This window comes from Chiloscyllium punctatum, chromosome 2 (assembly GCF_047496795.1).
Source record: "Chiloscyllium punctatum isolate Juve2018m chromosome 2, sChiPun1.3, whole genome shotgun sequence".
Taxonomy (NCBI): Eukaryota; Metazoa; Chordata; class Chondrichthyes; order Orectolobiformes; family Hemiscylliidae; genus Chiloscyllium; species Chiloscyllium punctatum.
In genome coordinates this window covers 30,526,581-30,543,500 of record NC_092740.1, presented here as the reverse complement: position 1 = coordinate 30,543,500, position 16,920 = coordinate 30,526,581, and the positions used below count along the sequence as shown (strand labels likewise).

The window sequence follows — 16,920 nt, the reverse complement described above, 5'->3', positions numbered from 1 at the left end:
ACGAGTTAGTGAGGGCAGGAATAGGAGGATAGAGCAGATGAATGGATGGCTGAGGAGCTGGTGTATGGGAGAAGGATTCACATTTTTGGATCATTGGAATCTCTTTTGGGGTAGAAGTGACCTGTACAAGAAGGACGGATTGCACCTAAATTGGAAGGGGACTAACATACTGGCAGGGAAATTTGCTAGAACTGCTCAGGAGGATTTAAACTAATAAGGTGGGGGGGAGGGACCCAGGGAGATAGTGAGGAAAAAGATCGATCTGAGACGGTTACAGCTAAGAACAGAAGTGAGTCAAACAGTCAGGGCAGGCAGGTACAAGGTTGGATGAATAAATTAAACTGCATTTATTTCAATGCAAGCGGCTTAACAGGGAAGGCAGATGAACTCAGGGCATGGTTAGGAACATGGGACTGGGATATCATAGCAATTACGGAAACATGGCTCAGGGATGGGCAGGACTGGCAGCTTAATGTTCCAGGATACAAATGCTACAGGAAGGATAAAAAGGGAGGTAAGAGAGGAGGGGGAGTGACATTTTTGATAAGGGATAGCATTACAGCTGTGCTGAGGGAGGATATTCCCAGAAATACATCCAGGGAAGTTATTTGGGTGGAACTGAGAAATAAGAAAGGGATGATCACCTTATTGGGATTGGATTATAGACCCCCCAGTAGTCAGAGGGAAATTGAGAAACAAACTTGTAAGGAGATCTCAGCTATCTGTAAGAATAATAGGGTAGTTATGGTAGGGGATTTTAACTTTCCAAACATCGACTGGGACTGCCATAGTGTTAAAGGTTTTGATGGAGAGGAATTTCTTAAGTGTGTACGAGACAACATTCTGATTCAGTATGTGGATGTACCTACTAGAGAAGGTGCAAAACTTGACCTACTCTTGGGAAATAAGGCAGGGCAGGTGACTGAGGTGTCAGTGGGGGAGCACTTTGGGGCCAGCAACCATAATTCTATTAGTTTTAAAATAGTGATGGAAAAGGATAGACCAGGTCTAAAAGTTGAAGTTCTAAATTGGAGAATGGTCAATTTTGACGGTATTAGGCGAGAACTTTAGAAAGCTGATTGGAGGCAGATGTTCGCAGGTAAAGGGATGGCTGGAAAATGGGAAGCCTTCAGAAATGAGATAACAAGAATCCAGAAAAAGTATACTCCTGTCAGGGTGAAAGGGAAGGCTGGTAGGTATAGGGAATGCTGGATGACTAAAGAAATTGAGGGTGTGGTTACGAAAAAGAAGGAAGCATATGTAAGGTATAGACAGGATAGATCGAGTGAATCCTTAGAAGAGTATAAAGAAAGTAGGAGTATACTTAAGAGGGAAATCAGGAGGGCAAAACAGGGACATGAGATAGCTTTGGCAAATAGAATTAAGGAGAATCCAAAGGGTTTTTACAAATATATTAAGGACAAAAGGGTAACTAGGGAGAGAATAGGGCTCCTCAAAGATCAGCAAGGCAGCCTTTGTGTGGAGCCACAGAAAATGGGGGAGATACTAAATGAGTATTTTGCATCAGTATTTACTGTGGAAAAGGATATGGAGAATATAGACTGTAGGGAAATAGATGGTGACATCTAGCAAAATGTCCAGATTACAGAGGAGGAAGTGCTGGATGTCTTGAAACGATTAAAAGTGGATAAATCTCCAGGACCTGATCAGGTGTATCCTAGAACTCTGTGGGAAGCGAGAGAAGTGCTTGCTGGGCCTCTTGCTGAGATATTTGTATCATCGATAGTCACAGGTGAGGTGCCGGAAGACTGGAGGTTGGCAAACGTGGTGCCACTATTTAAGAAGGGCGGTAAAGACAAGCCAGGAAAACGATAGACTGGTGAGCCTGACCTCCGTGGTGGGCAAGTTGTTGGAGGGAATCCTGAGGGATGGGGTGTACATGTACTTGGAAAGGCAAGGACTGATTCGGGATAGTCAGCATGGCTTTGTATGTGGGAAATCATGTCTCACAAACTTGATTGAGTTTTTTGAAGAAGTAGCAAAGAAGATTGATGAGGACAGAGCAGTAGATGTGATGTATATGTCCTTCAGTAAGGCGTTCGACAAGGTTCTTCACAGGAGACTGACTAGCAAGGTTAGATCTCATGGAACACAGGGAGAACTAGCCATTTGGATACAGAACTGGCTCAAAGGTAGAAGACAGAGGGTGATGGTGGAGGGTTGTTTCTCAGACTGGAGGCCTGTGACCAGTGGAGTGCCACAAGGATCGGTGCTGGGCCCTCTACATTTTGTCATTTACATAAATGATTTGGATGCGAGCATAAGAGGTACAGTTAGTAAGTTTGCAGATGACACCAAAATTGGAGGTGTAGTGGACAGTGAAGAGGGTTACCTCAGATTACAACAGGATCTGGACCAGATGGGCCAATGGGTTGAGAAGTGGCAGATGGAGTTTAATTCAGATAAATGCGAGGTGCTGCATTTTGGGAAAGCAAATCTTAGCAGGATTTATACACTTAATGGTAAGGTCTTCGGGAGTGTTGCTGAACAAAGAGACCTTGGAGTGCAGGTTCATAGCTCCTTGAAAGTGGAGTCGCAGGCAGATAGGATAGTGAAGAAGACATTTGGTATGCTTTCCTTTATTGGTCAGAGTATTGAGTACAGGAGTTGGGAGGTCATGTTGCAGCTGTACAGGACATTGGTTAGGCCACTGTTGGAATATTGCATGCAATTCTGGTCTCCTTCCTATCGGAAAGATATTGTGAAACTTGAAAGGGTTCAGAAAAGATTTACAAGGATGTTGCCAGGGTTGGAGGATCTGAGCTACAGGGAGAGGCTGAACAGGCTGGGGCTGTTTTCCCTTGGCATGGATAGGATAAATAGACAAAGTATTTTCCCTGGGGTCAGGGAGTCCAGAACTAGAGGCCATAGATTTAGGGTGAGAGGGGAAAGATCTAAAAGAGACCTAAGGGGCAACGTTTTCACACAGCGGGTGGTACCTGTATGGAATGAGCTGCCAGAGGAAGTGGTGGAGACTGGTACAATTGTAACATTTAGGTGGCATCTGGATGGGTATATGAATAGGAGGGGTTTAGAGGGATATGGGCCAGGTGCTGGTAGGTGGGACTAGATTGGGTTGGGATACCTGGTCGGCATGGACGGGTTGGACCGAAGGGTCTGTTTTCATGCTGTACATCTCTATGACTCTATGACTTGCTGGATTGTCTATTGAACTGACATAACCTATCAGTTGCTAGATCTCCTCAGCAATGGTGGCTTCTTGAGAGAGGTGACAGTCATAGGATCTCTACTGTGTCGAAACAGGCCATTCTGTCCATCGAGTTCACACCTACCCTCCGAAGAGGATCTCACCCAGACTCAACCCTCTACCTTATTGTTGTAACACTGCCATGACTAATCCACTTGACCTATACATCCCTGGGCACTATGAACAATTTAGCATGACCAGTACACCTAACATGCACATCTCTGGACTGTGAGAGGAAATTTGGAGGAAAATCACACAGACATGGGAGGAGGACATGCAAACTCCACACAGACACTCGTCTGAGCATGGAATCGAACTCTGGTCCCTGGCACTGTGAAACAGCAGTGCTAACCGCTGAGCCACTGTGCAACCCCATCACCAAATGAGAAGTGCTAACAAGTATAGCCTTTTCACAGTTCGCTGTAAATGCTGACCTATATCTTCCCGTCCCGATAGCTGATGACGACACTCTGTATTGCCAACCTCTTCCTTTTTTTATTTCTGAAACACTTACAAGGATAAGCCGGGCATGCTTAATTAATTAAAAGGGATTGAAGATACTGGTCCTAAGCCGGTTAGAGTGGTGCATGAGCAGTGATCATGTGAACCTTACATAAATTCTAAAGGGCTGTACACGGTGGGCATAGAAGGGATGTTTCCACTGATTAGGGGGTCTAGTCCCAGGGGACGCAGTCTCAGAATAAGGACTTTCTTCCCTTACAGGGCGGTAAGTTTCCAGAGGATTGTGCAAGTGCAGTCATTGAGTATGTTCAAGATCGTGATTGATAGCATTGGAGATAATAATGATATCAAATGACATGGTTGATACAGATGATCAGTCATAACCTAGAATGGTAGAGTAGACTCAAGGGGCTGAATGGCCTACCCCTGCTCCTCATGATCAGAAGCCTACTTTTTTCCAAACAAGACTGCAATATTAAAAATATGAATTCAATTCTAACGGCCAGAGTATTGAGTACAGGAGTTGGGAGGTCATGTTGCGGCTGTACAGGACGTAGGTAGGCTGTTTTTGGAATATTGCGTGCAATTCTGGTCTCTTTCCCATCAGAAGGATATTGTGAAGCTTGAAAGAGTTCAGAAAATATTTACAAGGATGTTACCAGGGTGGGAGGATTTGACCTTTCGGGAGAGGCTGAATAGGCTGAGGCTGTTTTGCCTGGAGCGCAAAGGCTAAGGGGTGACATTACAGAGGTTTATAAAATCATGAGGGGCATGGATAAGAAAAATAGACAAGGTCTTTTCCCTGGAGTGGGGATGTCCAAAACCAGAGGTCATCGGTTTAGGGTGAGAGGGAAAAGATATAAAAGAGACCTAAGGGTCAATTGTTTCATGCAGAGGGTGGGGTGTGTATAAAATGAGCTGCCAGCGGAACTGGTGGAGGCTGATACAATTACAGCATTTAAAAGGCATCTGGATGGGTTTATGAATAGGAAAGGTTTAGAGGGATATGGGCCAAGTGTTGGCAAATGGACGAGATTAGGTTAGCATATCTGGGCGGCATGTACGAGTTGGACTAAAGGGTCTGTTTCTGTGCTGTACATCTCCATGAGCCTATGACTGCTTTCCGAAAGATGTCTAACTAAATAGAGACACTTATGAATGAGTTGGGTCACAGAAGCCAGGTGTTCATTTCCAGGTGCATTAAACTGAATTTAAGTTCTGAAACTGTAATACAGCAGTGGGAAATTGAGCTCAGATTGCCAAGATTAGTCCAAGCTTCTAGTCTGGCAACGTTATCATCACACAAACTGCACCTACTGAGCTGAGGTTATAGCTCCATTTTTTAAAAAGAGCACAATAATTTATACAAATGTGTTAATGCAGCAATAAAAATTGCGTGGGGAGGAAATTAAACCTGCAGCTGGTTAAATAAGAAAGGTGAATGTCGTGACAGTAAACTAGATGAGCATGGCTAATGCTTTTATAAACACACTTCATTCCCTGCTGCGCACAAGGAAACAACTGTGGAAAAATGTAGGAAGCAAAATGTTTTCCCTGTACTTCAGCCACCTTCAGTGTCACAAATATCTGAAATGCATTCTGCAGGTGCTGACTCAAACAGTGGTGATTATGAAGCGTATTTCCACGGATGCATTTGGTGACGTTAGTCAAGCAAATGTGATTTATGGACAGCATCAATGAGCCCTAATGGAAGTGTCATACACCTGAAGCTAGACACAGGAATTATGTTGTGATTACACTGGATGTACAGATCATGACAAGTGATAAAAGAAACTAAAGCCGAGACCTGCCTCAATAAAACGGAAGCAATTCTTTGGTCATGGAATTTTTCTTTGTTCTCAGGATGAGATCGTCGCTGGCAAGAACAGTGTTTCTTGTCTGTCTTTAACTGTCCTTCAGAAGGCCACCTTCTTGAATTGCTGCAAACCCTGTGTTGTCAGTATTGTTAGGGAGGGGCTTCGAGGATGTTTATCCACTGACAATTAAGCAACAGAGAAAAAGGGCTGGATTTTTGTGGACTCGGGAAAAATCCATGGACCTATGAAGATGATGACTGAGGCCCAATTCACGGATTCCTCGCCCCCATTCCCAACACTGAATATTTGTCAAGGTAAGATAAGGATGCAGGATGATAATAAGGCTTGCTTACAAGTGAAGATGCCCATGAGTTTGTTCCAGCTGCTGTGCCCAAGGGAAATCATTACTTAATGGTCAACTCGTTCTCTGTGTTCTATTATGTCATATGCACAATAATTATTTACACACAACAAAGAGATGTCAAGTGCTTATAGTTTATAATATTCAGATTTAAAATCTGGATGACTGCCACTTTTGCTGTGTGGTAGTGAAGGCCGGTTTGTTGTTAGGAAGTTTATCGTTCGGAATGAGTGACTTTGAAACCAGACTTTAAACACACGCTACTCTTATCTATGGTTCATTGGTTTTGTTTATTGGAAAAGTGACTGTTGAAGTGCCGTGGACTAACATGGAGAGTATGAGGGGTTAGAAGGGTTGAGTAGTGTGGCACAGCTTTGTATACAGGGTGGGCGGGGCACAGGGTTGGGTGGAAAGGCATGAGTTTGCAATGGAGGATACAAGGATTGTGTGGGATATAGATATGAGCATGAAGAAGCTTGAGTTGGCATGGATAGTGATAGTGTGGGTCGTGATGGGGCTGATTGATGGGTTGGTGGAGAGCAAGACTACTTTCCTTTCACTGTTCCTGTTACAACCAATCCAATGCCATGGTTTATTTGAAACCACAAGCTTTCGGAGCGTTGCCCCTTTGTCAGGTGAAGTAAGGGAGAAGCACACAGGCACAGAATTCATAGACAAAGACACCAATGGGCAAAGAGGTAAAAAAAATCAAAGAAATAGTGTGAGTGGGGTAATGAGGAGCCAATTTCTCAGCCAGAGGGGAGTGAATCTGTGGAACGCACTGTCACAGAAAGTTGTCGAGGCCGAGTTATTGAAGGCATGTAGGACAGAGGCAGGTAGATTCTTGATTGGAATGGGGGGAAAGTTGGAGAACAGGGCTGAGAAAAATATCAGCAATGATTGAAGGGTGGGGAAGACTCAATGGAGTGAATAGTCGAATTCTGCTCTGATGCCTTATGGGGGCGACAGAAAAGGCTAGCTTTTTTCCATTGGATGGTGCAGAGTTTCCTTAGTTTAGTTGCAGCTGCACTCATCCAGGCAAGTGGGAAGTATTCACCACACTCCTGACCTGTGCCTTGGAGATGGTGGACAGGCTTTGGGGACTCGATGAATTAGAGTAACCATGATTTGCTGCTGGCACTCCAGTCTACTCTTTAAAAACAAAACTTTAATCAAATTAGACAACCCCTGGTGGGGTGCAGAAATAAAAATGGGCAAGGGAAACTAACAGAACCTGAACTGACACTTATCAAAATCAAGTCAAAATATTGTTACCTCAGGTTAGAATTCAGACCAGCTCCTGTGGTGCCCATAGGTACTTAAAGGCTCTACTCTGTTCGTGGATGCTGTGACTAGCCCCCCTCCTCCCAAAAAAACTTCTATATTGGATCTAAGGGCCTTATTGGCACAGATTGAATCAGTTATCAGTCAAAAGAGAAGAGGAACATTGTCGAAACAAGATGTAGCTTACTGCAAGATAGCAACAACTACAAATTACATTGGCTAGTTAGACATACTAAGTAAGACGTACTCTATTCCTGATGAAGGGCTTTTGCCCAAAACATTGATTTTCCTGCCACTTGGATGCTGCCTGACCTGCTGTGCTTTTCCAGCAACACTCTGATCTAAACTCTGGTTTCCAGCATCCGCATCCTCACATTTGCCGAAACTAAGTAAGACTATGAGGAAACAATAATGAGACATCAGTCTTCATCGGGATAACGAGCTGGACTCCCCTTTTCCCAAGACTGTATGACTCCCTCAGTTTGGTGGACACGAGTGCTTAACCCTTTCAGAATCTTGATTTTGTACAACAGGAATGCTGAGGAATTTAAAAGTTCTCGCGGTTTTCCCTGAGATTTTGTGTTTGTTTTATTTACTCTGCAGATTCCAGCAGCAAACTGACAGACGAACAGGCAAGGACAGAATGTTCTAGAAAGTCATAGTTTGCTCTGAGCATGGAACTGGAAACATAGTGGAAGCACAGAGGATTACTAGGCAACAGTGGATCTCCTGTCACGAGAAAATGAAATTGCTTAGGTTTTTCTTTAGTTTTATTTATCGAACTTATAAGCATTCAATGGATCTGAAGAATGTTACATCAGGAGATCTCACCTCACAGCCCCTCAGGGACAGCAGGATCTTTGGGTTAGAACCTCAGATCAAAAGACAGGAGGAGCAGACTCTAAGATCCCTTCTCTAAACCGGTGGTAGATGAAACCTGAAAAAATCCAATTGTCGGTGAGCATTCCCGACACATGTCACAGTTCCTTCATAGAAACCATTTATCTGACAGATGAAACAGACAAAATTCTTCAGAGACTTGACAGTGTGGTTGTCGAAAGGTTGTTTCCCTTTGTGGGAAAGAGGGCATAATCTCAGAATAAGGGACCACACATTTAAGACAGAGATAAGGAGGAATTTCTTCTCTCGGAGGATCATGTATCTGTGGACTTTTTGCAGTGTCTGTTTGCTATCATCAAATTTGCCCAAAAATCCATCCAAGCCAGACCTTTCAGAATCACTGCTTTTATGACCTCTCTGACAAAAAAGCCAAGGACAGCATAACCTTGTTAAAGGAGTCCAAACCCTAAAGTGACTCCACTAAAATATCAGGGACGAAGGTAGTCAGAATCTAGCCATAAAGAGCAACCCAAAGTCATGCAAAAAACATGAGTTAGCTTTGTGTGAATGATTCTACTTTTGCAGAGGATGGAATCACATGATAGAGATGAATTCTGTCAGTCAGCAAGCTGAGAGGGAAACTGATACTGACCCTACATAAAAGGGTCCTAAAGAAATTTCTTGGAATGAAATTCACTAAGGAGGTACAGAGAACATAGAATGTTACAGCGCAGTACAGGCCCTTTGGCCCTCGAAGTTGTGCTAACCTGTGGATCCAATCTGAAGCCTATTATCCTACACTATTCTATTTCATCCATTTGTCTATCCAATGACCAGTGAAATGCCCTTAAAGTTGACAAGTCTACTACTGTTGCAGGCAGGGTGTTCCACACCCCTCATGTTCTCTGAGTAAAGAAACTACCTCTGACATCTGTCCTATATCTATCACCCCTCAATTTAAAGCTATGTCCCCTCATGCTAGCCATCACCATCTGAGGAAAAAGGTGTCCACCCTATCTAACCCTTTGATTATCTTATATGTCTCAATTAAGTCACATTTCAACCTTCTTCACTCTAACTAAAATAGCCTCAAGACCCTCAGCCTTTCCTCATAAGACCTTCCCTCCATACCAAGCAACATCCCAGTAAATCTTCGCCGAACCCTTTCCAAAGCTTCTACGTACTTCCTATTATGCGGTGACCAGAACTGTTTACAATACTCCAAGTGCGACTGCACCAGAGTTTTGTACAACTGCAACATGATCTCGTGGCTCTGAAACTCAAACCCTCTTCCAATAAAAGCTAACACACTGTATGCCTTCTTAACAACCCTATCAACTTAGGTGGCAACTTTCAGGGATCTATGCATATGGACACCAAGACCACTCTGCTCATGTACACTGCCAAGAATCCTACCATTAGCCCAGTACTCTTAATTTCTGTTGCTCCTTGTAAAGTGAATCACCTCACACTTTTCCACATTAAACTCTCAGCCTAGCTCTGCAGCTTATCGATGTCCCTCTGTAACCTGCAACATCCTTCGGCTCTATCCACAACTCCACCAACCTTAGTGTCATTCACAAATTTACTAACCCATCCTCTCCGCCCTCATCCAGGTTATTTATAAAAATGACAAATGGCAGTTGACCCAAAACAGATCCTTGCAGTACACCACTAGTAACTGAACTCCAGGATGAACATTTCCCATCAACCACCACTTCTTTCAGCTCACCAATTTCTGATCCAAGCCACTAAATCACCCTCAATTCAATGTCCCCATATTTTGTGCAATTACCAACTGTGGGGAACCTTATTAAACACCTTACTGAAATCCATATACACCACATCAACTGTGTTACCCTCATTCACCTGTTTGATCACCTTCTCAAAGAACTCAATAAGGTTTGTAAGGCATGACCTACTCTTTACAAAACCGTGTTGAGTGTCCCTGAACAACATATTCATTTCTAGATTATTATAAATCCTATCTCTTTTAACCTTTTCCAATACTTTACCCACAACCGAAGTAAGGCTCACTGGTCTATAATTACCAGGGTTGTCTCTACGCCCCTTCTGAATAAGGGAACAAAATTTGCTATCCTCCGGTCTTCTGGCACTATTCCTGTCTGACAATGACGACATAAATATCAAAGCCAAAGGCTCTGAAATTTCCTCCCTGACTTCCGGGAGAACCTTAGGATAAACTCGATCCAGCCAAGGGGACTTATCTACCTTCACACTCTCCAGAATTGCTAACACCTCTGCTTTGTGAACTTCAATCCCGTCTAGTCTAATAAGCCTGTATCTTAGTATTCTCCTCGATAACATTGTCTTTTTTGAGTGTGAATACTGACAAAGAAATATTAATTTAGTGCTTCTCCTATCTCCTCGGACTCCACGCACACCTTCCCACTACTGCCCTTAATTGGCTTTAATGTTACTCTAGTCATTCTTTTTTTCCTGATATACCAATGGAATGCTTTTGGGTTTTCCTTGATCCTATCTGCCAATGACTTTTCATGCCCTCTTCTGGCTGTTCTTAGTCTTCTCTCTTTAGGTCTTTCCTGGCTAGCCTATAACTCTCAAACACCCTAACTAAACCTTCATGTCTCATCCTCATATAAGCCTCCTTCTTTCTCTAGACAAGATATTCAACTTCCTTAGTAAATCACGGCTCCCTTGCTCAACCATTTCCTCCCTCCCTGACAGGTACATACTTATTAAAGACACGCAGTAGCCGTTCCTTGAATAAGCTCCCCATTTCAGTTGTGCCCATCCCCCGCAGTTTCCTTCCCCATCCTATGCATCCTAAATCTTGCCTAATCGCATCATAATTGCCTTTCCCCCAGCTATAGCTCTTGCCCTGCATTATATACCTATCCCTTGCCATTGCTAAAGTGAACATAACCAAATTGTGGTCGCTATCATCAAAGTGCTCACCCACCTCCAAATCTGACACCTGGCCAGGTACATGTCACCTGCACAATATGGAGGGATACTTCCACCTGGACTATCTTGCAAGAGTTCAGAGATTCTGCATTCAAACACCAACGCTTGCTGCTGAAAATCACTTGTTTCTCAATTCCCTCTTTCCCTCAGTCAAAGGCCTGGATATTGTTCAAAAAAACTAATAAGTGATAAACTGCCGAGTAGGCCCTCACTCAAAAAAAGGCATTGATCACAATGAACTGTCTCAAAAATGGTCCTAGCATATGGCATGCAAGTCCTGTTCACAAACCCTGCTCCCTGAGTCAAAATTCTGAGTCACACTCTCTGTGTCAATATTCATGCTGTGAAGTCCCATGCAGTCTTCTAATTGGAAAATCCTATTGAATTGATTCAGCGCATTCCATGTAGTAGCAGGCGCTAGCCACTCAGTGGCAGTATGAACATGTATCTCAATTCCCTCTTTTCTTCATCGCGACAGCCATCTTAATTATCAATTGACCATTGGCTGAATGTTTGCTTTCAATGTGTGCAGTTCATCTTATCGTCATTTTTTTCAAAATGGCTTCCATCGCCATCAAGCATCTGACCAAGAATCAGCTTACCTCAGTTATCTTGTATTTCTCAAGTGCTGTTCCTCAAGACTGCTCCCTCTCTACACAATTGTGAGTCTTCCACATTTAGGTTAGATTAGATGAGATTAGAGGAAACAGGCCCTTCGACCCAACAAGTCCACACCGACCCTCCAAAGAGGAACCCACCCAGACCCATTTCCCTTCGATTAATGTACCTAACACTATGGGCAATTTAGAATAGCCAATTCACCTGACCTGCACATCTTTGGACTTTGCTTCGCTGCTGAGAATCTCACAGACTGAAAGCTCTCTCCATGGAGTCCAGGCCTTTCTCCTCTCCCCTCTCTCCCTTCCAGTTGTGAAGCTCACTTTGTGCAAATCACCCGAAAAGGAGCTTCTGAAAAGCTTAGGGTTCCCATAAGGGTTTGTGCAAGACCTTGGGAGAGAGTCTGTTTCTGAATATATTTTAGGCGGGCAAACTCTTCAGGCTCCAGCCCCTTCCATTTTCAAACATTAGTTCTTAGTCAAGCTTGGAATGGGTTTTGATAAACAATTGAGTGACAATTACTTCATGGTTCACACAACTTTAGGAAAAGCGACTGTCTTCTCAAGAGGGAGTGGCTTTCAATAATAGAGGTACCCATAAATCTGTGGAAGCAAGGGGAACTATGTGCCCATGTATTCTCACTTCCACAATGAAGATATATTTCTTTTTGTTACTTTTGCATTGCCCTACCCTGTGACTCCCTTCTTCCTTGCATGACTGCTTACAGGCTCCAATTGCATCCTACCATTTGCTCTTTTGATCTCCTTCTGGAACCTTCAAATACCTACTCCTTCCTGCCTACCTATCCTTCCTCCCTATACCTCCATCTCTTGTCATTCGCCACCTGGTATTTACATCAGGGCACAGAGCACATGGCCTTGTCATTGAGAAGGTGGGCATGACCTGCTAACTCCACTGGCTGGATACCTCCTTCACCTCACTGCCCTATAGTCACCGCCAATACTCCCCTCTAAGCTGTGCAGCTCTGCAGTCAGCCAGCCAGCCATAGCATCCTGATGCAGGCTCTTCACAGACTGGCACCTCCAAATTACCCAGCAAAACAAACTAAAGTGGCCACATCGCTCAACAAGTTAACTGCACACTTCAAAAAAAAACAGAAAATGTAGGTCATCCTGACTAAATTCTGCCTTCTTGCTATATAAGTCACTGCTTTCCGCAAATAAATTAAATGCAGAAAAAGAGTTATAGGAATGGCTGCAGAGAATCTGGGGCATTGTGGTATTGCTCCAAGATCAGTAATTCAGAGGCCCAGATTAATGTTCTATGGACATAGGTCCAAATCCAACTACAGCAATTGCTGAATTTACTTGCAATTAATAAGAGCTAGTATTGAAACCTTGACTTCTTGGTGGTGACCATGACACATATTATTACAAATAATGGTCCGAAAGACCCACTTGTTCAGTAATATTGTTTCAGGAAGGAAATCTGTCATTTTTACCAGGTCTGGCCTACATATGACTTAAGACCAACAGCAGTGTGGTTGACTCTTACCCACTCTCTGAAATGGACCAGCATTCCAGTCAGTTCAAGGTAAATTAGGGATGGGCAGCAAATGCATCCATCTGATTGAAAGGACAAAAATAAGCTCCCATTCCTATGTTCCCATATAGGAATAAAAGGGAGCAATTGATTGTTTTAAGAAAGAATTAGTGTAAACAGGCTGACTAGCCTCTTTCTGTGCTGCACTTTTCAACAATGTTAAACTCTCGATTTTAAGTCACAGAAGAGAAGCCTAAAAAATTACAAATCAGGACAAAAAGCAAAAGGGAGGACAACTGCAAAGAAAAAGGAAAGAGAACCTGAAGAAAACATGCAAATGGACGAGAAAAGGAAACAAGAAGTAGCAATGCAGCAAAAGAGAAAATGTATCCTCTTGATGTTGGGTGAGCATCACCACAATGGAATCATTAGTAAGATTTAAAACTTGTTTGTACCATGCACTTCTCTAAGCGTCACACTTAAGTATATTTTCTGACTCATTCCTAAGCAACACCACAGGAGGTGGTGTAAGTGGATCAAAATCAAAACTAGCTGTATGTTACTATTCGAATTTAAAAAAAACGTACTCCCTGATTGTGATGAGTAGAAAACTGCAGAAATAGAAATTACAAGTGACGTACACTTTTGCAAAATGGATGCACACAGCTGATGGCTTGGCGTGAGACCCTGGTAAAGACTGTCAGAATGCCAATGATGATGAAGCAACAGCATGTGTGCACAGCTTGACAGCATCAGACCCAATGTCTGAGCAGCGACTGGGGCAAATCAGGGAGGAGGCTGTTGAGAAGGCTGCAAATACACAGATTGTCCGAGAGACTTGGCAAAATGGAGCTACGCTGCTTCAAGGTAGCAGTGGCTTGGACAGCATTCCAGAAAGAAGCTCCGAGAGATCAAGTATTTTGCTTTCAGAGGGAAGGAAGTTGTCATTTTATTTTGCAAGCTGCATTCAAAGCAGTCTGTGGGGTTTTGTGGCATTGAGAATTGCCAGCAGATCCTATAAGATTGAGGTGTTGGCCAAGACAAGAGGCACAAGCAATCCAGAGACTTCAAGTTTCATATATCAGCCAGTGGAACTCAGGCCTGAGTCCAGTTAACATTAGACCATAATAATAAGGTGCTTCAGTCCTCTCAGAGTGAAAGAAAAAAACCAGTGGGTAGTCATGGACTGTCACACTAATTATCCAGCAGTCTGCTTTTGACAAATGTCAGTCAGAAATGATCGACTCAACCATTGAAATCACCATTCTGGAAGATGAAATGATAAAACAGAAAATCTAAATAATAGTGGCACTGTGATAACATCAAATGTATTGTGTGTGTGAAAAAGCTGAAATAATTCCGCTCTATCTACCTTTTATTATCTTTTTACCTTCAACATCTCAATTACAACACCACATAATCTATCTTCAAGGAAATATTATCCTCATCTATGCAACATCTTCTCATATATTAATTCACAGATTAAATTTGCCTTCAGTCCGGAACCAAACACAGGACCCAAACCTAAACTGTGCATTCTGCATGACACCAACCTCGGTGCATTCCAGCTCTCCTGAGATAGCCTTCTTCCCCCCATTCAACCTGTCTCTCTGCTGACATTGGCTGGACTGGGTTAGGGCCAAGGATCCATCCTGATCCCATCCGACTGGAAGTAATAGAATGGGATTGAGATCTGCTCAAAATGCTCTTATGTGTATCAACCATGGATTAGCTGGTAATGTGTGATATAGGAGCTTTTGTGTTCAAAGACAAAGGTCTAGATTGATACTCCAATGTACTGAGAGAGTGCTGCCCTATTGTGACATTTTGTCATTTGGATGAGACATTAAGGCAGGTGAGTACAAAATATGCCATGAGACTACTTCGAAGAAGAACAAAGATGTCAACCGCAATGTCCTGCCAAAACGTGCTCTTCATTCATAGGTTAGAAGAAGATTAGCTCATCATTATCACATTGCTGGCTGTGAGACCTTTTCATTTACAAAATGGCGCCATCAATAGGGACTAAACTACAAACCACTTCATTGGTTGTTGTCGCGATTGGGACCATGTGGATCTTGTTGACCACAAGATTCTTGATTGGGGTTGCTAACCTTGGCCAATCAGGGATCTTGTAGCCAATGAGATCCACCTGGTCCCAATCACTGCAGTTGTAAAAGGTTTTGGGATGGCACCCGCCCATGAAAAGTGCGAAATAACTGACGGTCTTTCTCATACTTTATGAGCTGCTTATGGTTAAGATTGACGTAAAAACATACTGTGCAAGTGCCAAGTTCAAGCTCTTAAAGGTAAATGTTTACAGGTCAAACTGACAAGAATCCTACCTGTTTTGTGTTTGAAATTTCTTCATACAACTTATTTTCATCCTGCTGTTGCCTGCGCTCAAGGAGTCAGTGAACCCTGCAACACAAAAGGAAAGGCATCTTAACTAAAAACCATTTTCTACCTCATTCTCCACTCTGCTTTACCCCAGTGAAGGGAAGCAGTAAATAACAGGCTATTAAACTGACACTTCTAAAAAAAAAAATTTTCCAATAACTTTATTTCACTGTTGTAATTTTGTAAAGTGGCAATGCTTACAATGAAATACCTCTTTAACATGATCTAATGATTCTGAAATCAGGTGACTAGTGAATGAGCAACTCTGACTGATGTTGATGGAGTTGATATGGCAGCAAATGCAAGTTCCAACAAAAAGCTGACTTAGTATAGCTGCAGTTCAATCTTTCCATGTGGTGAGGTGACCTGAAATGGAATAGGTGGGTTTGATTAGATTACTTACAGTGTGGAAACAGGCCCTTTGGCCCAACAAGTCCACACCGACCCGCCGAAGCGTAACCCACCCAGACCCATTCCCCTACATTTATCCCTTCACCTAACACTATGGGCAATTTAGCATGGCCAATTCACCTAACCTGCACATTTTTTGGACTGTGGGAGGAAACTCACACAGAGACAGGAAGAAGGTGCAAACTCCACACAGAGAGTCGCCTGAGGTGGGAATTGAACCCGGGTCTCTGGCGCTGTGAGGCAGCAGTGCTAACCACTGTGCCACCGTGCCGCCCACAGACAGGGCTATAAGTTCCAGCCTTCATTTCTGTCGTAGGAGCAGAAAGAACATTTTTGAAAACTCTAGTTCAAGGAGTTAGTCAGTGAGTGAAAACAGGTCAAATGCTTTGCTGTTCAATATATAAATTTGCATCAAACTAAAGGAACACATTATGACTCTATGACTCCTTATTGACCAAGACGAATGCTCGAATGTTTCACTGATAAAGCTTCTTTTACTTAAGAGAAGTGTTCTTTTCAGTTCCCTTACTGCTGAAGGGGTAAACATTGAAATCACTCTGCTATCTGCAGGTTCTTGACTTGCTGTTTTAATAGGACTTGTTCCTATTCTCGGCATTGGTCGTAATATTGAGAAATGAAAGGTACCGTCCCTGTGCATGAAAGATTGGAGTAATTGTGCAATCACCTAAAGCTCAGTAGAAAGATTCAGTTGTGTTTCTTACCTTCCTATTGAAATCCAGGCAACACATGGTACAGACCTGCTGTAAACTAGCGATTATTGTTCTGACCTCAGAGTGTAGCACAAAAGTACTTTTGAGATCAGTGAACTGCATGACTTGGAGGTACAATTGGTTGTGTTGCTGTGAGTGCTAGAATCCTTGTGCTACCCCAATAGGCTAGATTAAAAATAATCAATTCAAGCATATTGCCATCATTGGTAATCAGCCCATGTCTCTTCATTTTTGATTCTTTCAGCTGCAAATTGACTCACAAACACATTGAACTAGAAATGGTGTCAGGTGAAACACCAGCTCCATCTGAAATGT

General features: G+C 43.0%; 1 protein-coding gene across 16 annotated transcripts in view; it reads right to left on the bottom strand.

Moving 5' to 3' along the window:
- LOC140495521 (teneurin-3) overlaps positions 1–16,920 on the bottom strand; it is a 2,480,372-nt gene that overhangs the window by 634,233 nt on the left and 1,829,219 nt on the right. For 15 of the 16 annotated variants that reach the window (XM_072594601.1, XM_072594600.1, XM_072594605.1 and 12 more), the window contains one exon: positions 15,409–15,484. The exons of the other annotated variant lie outside the window; for it this stretch is intronic. The gene's annotated coding sequence lies outside the window, so the exon portion shown is untranslated. The remainder of the gene's footprint in view (positions 1–15,408; positions 15,485–16,920) is intronic. 16 annotated transcript variants of the gene reach the window in all.